Genomic DNA, 7250 nt, shown 5'->3' with positions numbered 1-7250 from the left:
GCTCCATTGGATCTAGACAACGGAAGCAAATTGGATTTCTGAATATAGCATTGATGAAAGAAGCCAGCACGAAATCATTCAATATCTAGGGGAGAAGGAGGCAGAGCTTGCGGCATTTAATTCACAAACCACCATTGTTGGATTACTAGAAATTTTTCTACTGAGAACTAATAGTATAATCTATAGAGAAGAATAGAGTCGCATTTACATAGGGAGCTAAATGGAGCGATCGTATGCTTGCTTTTGTGCAAAGTTCTTGATGCGCTCCACCTGATGTTGAGATTATGGTCACAAAGTGGATATCTTGCAACCACTTGCGTTACTCTTAATCCATAACTAGTTATGAGATCATTCACATAAGAAACTGATCAGACGATGGGAGCGTAACTCCCTAAAGCAAATGCTTTCTGCTGGCTGGCTGAAGGAAGATCCTCCTTCAGATGGGGAGTGGTTAAGGATGGTCATGTATCTTTGCCCACACAAAGCACGGGTTCAATACTCATATATCTAAAGGATGGAAAGAAACCTACAACTTCTAAACAATAAGAAAAGCATGCATTTCTCTAATGATTATTTTCCAGATAGCTCTGCCCTTGTCATGCCCATTAGTCGACCCGTATTGAATGAGAATCTAGATCTGTACCTTCATGTAGAGATCCTTATCGAATGAACCACATAAAGTTGGAGGAATTGGAACATTAGATTGATAAACTATTGGAAAAGGGATTGATTTGATTGGGACGTTGTCCATCTGATGCATGTGTCCCACTAGTTCAAAAGAAAGATGGCTCTATCAGAATTGTATTGAATTGCATAGAGTTGGAGGAAGTGGAACATCATATTGCTAAACTATTGAAAAAGGGATTGATTTGATTGGGAAGTCATCCATTTGGTGCACCTGTCCTACTAGTTCAAAAGAAAGATGGCTCTATCAAAATTGTATTGACAATATAGGAATCTAAATAAACTAATTAGAACAAATGCTCGATTCCAAGAGTGAATGGTCATACCTCTGGATGGCATCCGAAGGACAACATCTAGGAAACACTAATCAATATCTCTAGGACATTTGGGTTGCAAGTTGTATCCTAATGATGTGGGGACAACGGTTTCTGACTGCTACCATTGTCAATATTTGGCTTGATATCAGCTACCACTTGTTTGCCATTTTGGAGCAAGATACAAAAGGTCCAAGAAGACCATAGAAAGGTGGAAGAGTTTCGCCAAAGCTTGTCCTAACAAGTCTTTTTTACCTCTCCATGATATTGCACTGGTTGTTGGCACCTACTTCCACAAGCTTAGACCCCACAAAGCAAGTTGTAGGGATGTAGTTGTTTTCTCTTAGCACCTCCCAGATAGTAAACTCTTTGTATTGATTTTAAATTGATGGAAGGTAGTTCTCTCTAAAGAAGGAAAAATATTTACATATACAAAAAATAAAGGTACCTATGACAAGTCATTTGGGGGGAAGTCCCACCTGTCACACCATGTGTCATTCTCTAGAGAGCTAATCATCCCTAGACTAGGAGGTTGCATGTCTGTTGTGGAAGGGACCATCAAACACTGGAGGGGTGTGTGTGTGTGTGTGTGTGTGTGGGGGGGGGGGGGGGGGGGGGGGGAGGGGGGGAGGGGGGTTGTTAAATTCTTCTCCATTCCTTCACTTTTACATAACTCAAAAAACAAGGCCCGATCAATATACCACCCATCCACTTTCATAATACATAGGCCACAAAGGAAGGTATATATCAAACAAGGTTGCGACTTGGAGAACAGTACAAGGGCAAAATTAGAGGGGGAAGGGATGAATAACAAGACACACATGACTGGAGGGCCAAAGTGGGGGAGCATGGACAGCTAGTGGGACTATATATAACTAAGAGGAGTTGCAAGAAGGAGATGAACAAATGTGTGTTGTTGCTGAACACCTTCAAACTCCACACAATCCCTTGAAGTATGATTTTCATCCCCAAGTGAAGAAGATACACAAGGATCTCCAAACTTTAAAATCTTGTTGTTGCTATGCTTAGCAAATGGCTCATTAGGTTTGCATTTGGCTCGGAGCCATAGATGAAAATGCTGCAATGGTTTTTTGGCATGAGACCTCACACGCTCCAACAAGGTCTGGATATTCTTTGAGCATCCTAAGGGGTTGGAGGCGCTAATTTCAATAGAGGCTTAACTTGCCAAAACTTGGAAGATCTTTGTTCCAACATTACAATGGGAAGTGCAATAAGGGGTGACGCCTCCATAAAACAATCTTTGTGGTCAGCTGGTGGGAAGCATGGATAGCTAGGATACAATTTTGAGTGGCTATCGATAGTGATCATGAATGAGGGTGAGGGATGACTCTATGGAAGCTAACAACTCCACACAATCCCTTGCAGTATGATTTTAACCCCTCCTAAAACAAAGAAGATACATGAGGGGTCCCAAAATTAGGCTTGCTTTTGGTTTAGAGCCATAGATGGGAATGGCGCCATGGTTTATTTGGAATGATATCTCATGCTCCAATGTAGTCGTAAGCACTAGTTATTATTTGCACACCCTAAAGAGTTAAGAGGCATTGATTTCAACAATGCTTGACTTGCCGAAAACTTGGAAAGTATTTGTTCCAAAACTTCAACAGGAGTGGGAAGAAGCAAATTATGGGACAACGCTCCATGAACACTTTGTGTGGCCATCTCCTAGATACTCAGTTTAGGGAGGCCCCAAAGCTTTTATAAACTTGTCCCATACTAAGAGTATATCATTGGTATTGCCTAAGGTGAAGTTATATAAGAGAAGTATGAGACTGTTGGAAGCATTTGGAGGGAAAGGGGGCCCCCGTGCACGGGGGGTGGGGGGGGGTTTTCAATTTTCCTCCATCCCTTCACTTTTACAACACTCAGACAGTAAGGCCCGATCAACATACCACCCATCTGTTTTCATCACATAGACCACAAGGAAAGGTATATAACAAATGAGGGAGCGACTCGAAGAGCAGTACAAGGACAAAATTAGATGGGGGTGTTAAAGCAAGAAGGGGCGAATAACAAGACACATGCAAGTGGAAGGTGAGAGTGGGGGACTATAGACAGTAAGTGGGGCTGGATATAACTGAGGGAAGTTGCAGGAAGGAGATGGACAAAGGTGTGACGGTTGACACTATGGACACCTTACAACTCCACACAATCCCTTGCAGTATGATGTTCATCCCCAAAACCAAGAAGATACACGAGGATGTCCAAACTTATGCTTAACAAAAGGCTCATTAGGTTTGCATTTGGCTTGGAGCCATAGATGGAAATGCAGCAATGTTTATTTGGCATGAGACCTCATATGCTCCAACAAGGCCTGGTTATTCTTTGAGCACCCAAAGGGGTTAAGAGGCACTGATTTCAATAGGGGCTTCAGACTTGCCAAAACTTGGAAGATCCTTGTTCCAACATTACAATGGAAGTGCAATAAGGGGTGACGCCTCAATAAAACAATCTCTGTGGTCAGCTCATCGGAAGTATGTGTGAGAAGTGCAACAGAAATGAACGGAAGAGAGCGAGAGAGAGATAGCATGCCTCACACACACACCACACTGAGAAGGAGAGAGAAAGGAGAGAGAGAGGCACAAGAGAACTGCAAGTGATCTCTAGAGAAAACCCCGCTACAACTCGGGGAAAACCTCGAAACCAACACGCTACTCAAGAGCTCAGACAAACATCTCAACAACCAACAGAATAGGAGCACAAGGGAGTGGATGAACTGCTCCACTACCCTGCTCCTCAAGTGCTATTGTGGGTTGGCTCTGCTCCTCTGCCAGGCTCCAAACTGAACTGATCAATGCACATGTGGGGGGAGCTATATATAGCCCCACAGCCTCCTAGTCGGCCAATAAGGGGGGCTTGGGCCGACCAGCTGCCTACATGGGTCGACCCACAGCCCTAGAGGGCCAACCCCTACAACCTCCTATATAGAACTGCACAAGGCCCTATGTCACCGCTGATCCCCTGCTCCAAACAGGACGTCCTAGCCTAGGTGGGCCGACCAGCCTAAAGGGCTGCACACTGGCCTATGTATAGGGCTCAAGCCTCTCAACCCACGGAGGGCTGAAGCCAGCAAGGTGGCCAACCTCCCACCCTCTACTCCACAGCCCATAAATGGGGCTCTAAGAGGTGCCTGAAGGACAACCCCACAAGGCACACCTGCCCACACACCTCCATACTTGCCTAGGAAACTCCATGACCTCCATGGCAACGTGCAAGAGGTACTAGATAGCCACTCTAACCTACTCTCACGGGGAGCACACACACCCACAACACAGGCCCTCACTCTCTACGCTACCCTCACTCACTGGGCAGGCACACCCACAAGCAAGGCCCTCTCTCTAAGTGACATCGGGAGATGTTGACGTCTAACACCCACTCTCAGCTCCTGGATGAAACAGAGATGCCAAGGAGCTAGAACAATGACTCCAACAAAGGATCCTGGAACAATAATCCAACTGATACTGCCTCTAGTGAAGGTCTGCTTCCCTACATGGGCACCTGTATTGCAAAGCTAGATAACCCCCTCTGAAGCCCCCTCTCAAGCCCAAACTAGTACATTGTCGCTAGATCGATGAACTTCAGTGCTCCAATGGCAACGGGCGTATAACAACTCACAAGGATCAATCAACTGTGTCTGGGTTCACGCACTAGCAATCCACTGACCCATACGGATCTCCAGCAGCATCAGACAATAGCTACAGCAGAACACTAGAAGACCCCCTCTGGATCTATCAGGTCACAACGTCCAAACAAAATAGAAACTGGTTACATACTACCACGTGAGTCAACAGCAACAACTCCTCGTGGCTCGAGGTCCTGCCTGAAAGCCTGTCTTGATAAATGACTCCCTGCTCGGTGCATTAGATCAGCAGGTCCAACTACCACAAACAAGCAAGCAATCCTCCATCTAGATCCGAAAAGCCTGCTGGCAGTGCCTGCCAAGTGCTACTAAAAGGATGGAGTATACGTGGTCGTAGCAGTCACACTATTGGCCAACTAGCCACTAGACCACTCTATGTTCCGTTGGGGACACAGACACCAATAATGACCTTTCTAGCCACATCGGTTACACGTACGGGATGCGTCGAGAGCTTCTCGTTCCTCAGCTGTCAACTGTTTCCTGACTTTTTGATCAGTTGTCAAAGCCTTAGGCTGACTGTCAAGGTACGATCGACCAAGTGCTCCTCCTAGTCAAGCACCATGGAGACCAATTCCTCCCAGGTCAACTCATTCATCGTACCACTGATGATCAGGGATGAATAGAAGGCCTCAAACTGAGAGGATAACTGGGACAGAAGAGTTATGGCCATGTCCTCTAATGAAATCTGCTTCCCAGCCTGGAGGATCTCCTGCTGAAGTTCCTGTAACTTGTTGATGTGGTCCCACATCGAGATGAAGACTTCTTGGGATCCAACAACCTCATCTGGACCTCCAGTGAAACCCTCTTCATGGGAGAGCTTCGGTTATACATGGACGCCAAATGCTCCCATATACTTTTGGCCACTGTCATGTGCTTCACGTGATTACCTGAGGAGTACCATTAAGAAATATAAATGATCTTACCCTGGCATTGACACGGTCCCAGAGCTGAGACAGGGTCTAGGCCTCCTGCTGGCTGCTCCAGGATGCCTAGGTCCTTCGCCAGGGAATCTAGTCGGGCAACACCTATCAAGATGAAATCTGCCACGTTGTATGACTATAACACAAACTCCATCATCACCTGCCAGACGCTGTAATTGAGCCCATCCAGCTGCCGGTCAACCGGGAACATGGGCAACACTGGAATTCTAGTCTTGTACTCTGCCAACGCGGACAAAGTCGCCATGTCAGAGTGAAGAGGATGATGAACTGAAAGAGAAGGTGGATGGGATAGAGGGAACTGAGGGTTGAAGAAAGGAGAAGGCTAACGATGAGGATGAAGGGGCCAATGTACCTTCACACCTCACTTTCCATCCCGCGGGAACCTCTCTAATCTGAAAACACCATTCAAAGTCACCCTTCGCTGGTCACCCGAACAGTCCACTCCTTGCACACGCTTCTCCTCAAAGACACCTCCGAACAGCACCCTAATCCTCCTCTCTGTGTGTTGGCTCAACACTCCCTCCGCTCCTCGGGTCTCAAGCCAACCTTGGCTCTGATACCATGTGAGAAGTGCAGCGGAAATGAACAGAAGAGACCACTATCCTGCTCCTCAAGTGCTGCTGTGGGCTGGCTCTGCTTCTCTGCCAGGCTCCAAACTGAACTGATCAATGCACATGTGTGTGTGTGTGTGGGGGCCCCCCAGCCTCCTAGTCCGCCAGCAAGGGGCTGGGCCAACCCCTACAGCCTCCTATATAGGGCTGCACAAGGCCCTATATCAGGGCTGAGCCCCTGAGCCCATGGGGGGCTGGCCGCTGAAGCCAGCAAGGTTGCGGCCTGCAGGTTGGCCCACCCACTGCTCCATAGCCCATAAATGGGGCTCTAAGAGGCACCTCAAGGACAGCCCCACAAGGCACACCTGCCCACACACCTCCGTACCCCACCCAGGAAACTCCATGACCTCCGTGGCAGCACGCAAGAGGCCCTGGACAGCCACTTTAGCCTACTCTCACAGGGGGCGGGCACACCTACAACACAGGCCCTAGCTCTCTACGCTACCCTCACTCACTGGGCGGGCACACCCACAAGCAAGGCCCTCTCTCTAGGTGACATCAAAAGATGTTGACCTCTAACAGTATGAACGCTGATGGCTGTAGGATGCGATTGTGAGTGGCTGCCGGTAGGGATCATGAGCTAGGGTGAAGCAAGAATCTATGCAAGCTGACAAATCCACTCAATCCCTTGCAGTATGATTTCAACCCCACCGAAGCAAAGAAGATACATGAGGGGCCCCAAAATTAAAACCTTGATGTTGCTATGCTCAGCAAATGGCTCATTAGGTTCGCTTTTTGTTCAGAGCCATAATAGAGCAATAGTTTATTTGGCATGCTCCAATTCAGCTGAAAGCACTAATTATTCGTTGCACACCCTACAGAGTTGAGTTTCAACTTGACTCTACAATTACACTAGCAAAGCTTCTGCTATTCGGACTAACAAAATCTTCTGCTATTCGAACTCTTGAATTTGAGAGCAACCAGACTTAAGGTTTGCCCTTGTTCACAACAGCAAGCACACCATTGCAGGTGCACATGAAAAATTTGAAGCATAAAATACAGCAGCAAAGATTGAATCCAACAAATGCAATTGCAAAGT

The sequence above is a fragment of the Dipteris shenzhenensis genome, chromosome 1 (genome assembly GCF_047967505.1).
Source record: "Dipteris shenzhenensis isolate YYH24624 ecotype China chromosome 1, Dip_SZ_1.0, whole genome shotgun sequence".
NCBI classification, from domain to species: domain Eukaryota; kingdom Viridiplantae; phylum Streptophyta; class Polypodiopsida; order Gleicheniales; family Dipteridaceae; genus Dipteris; species Dipteris shenzhenensis.
This window is presented reverse-complemented; position numbering follows the sequence as displayed.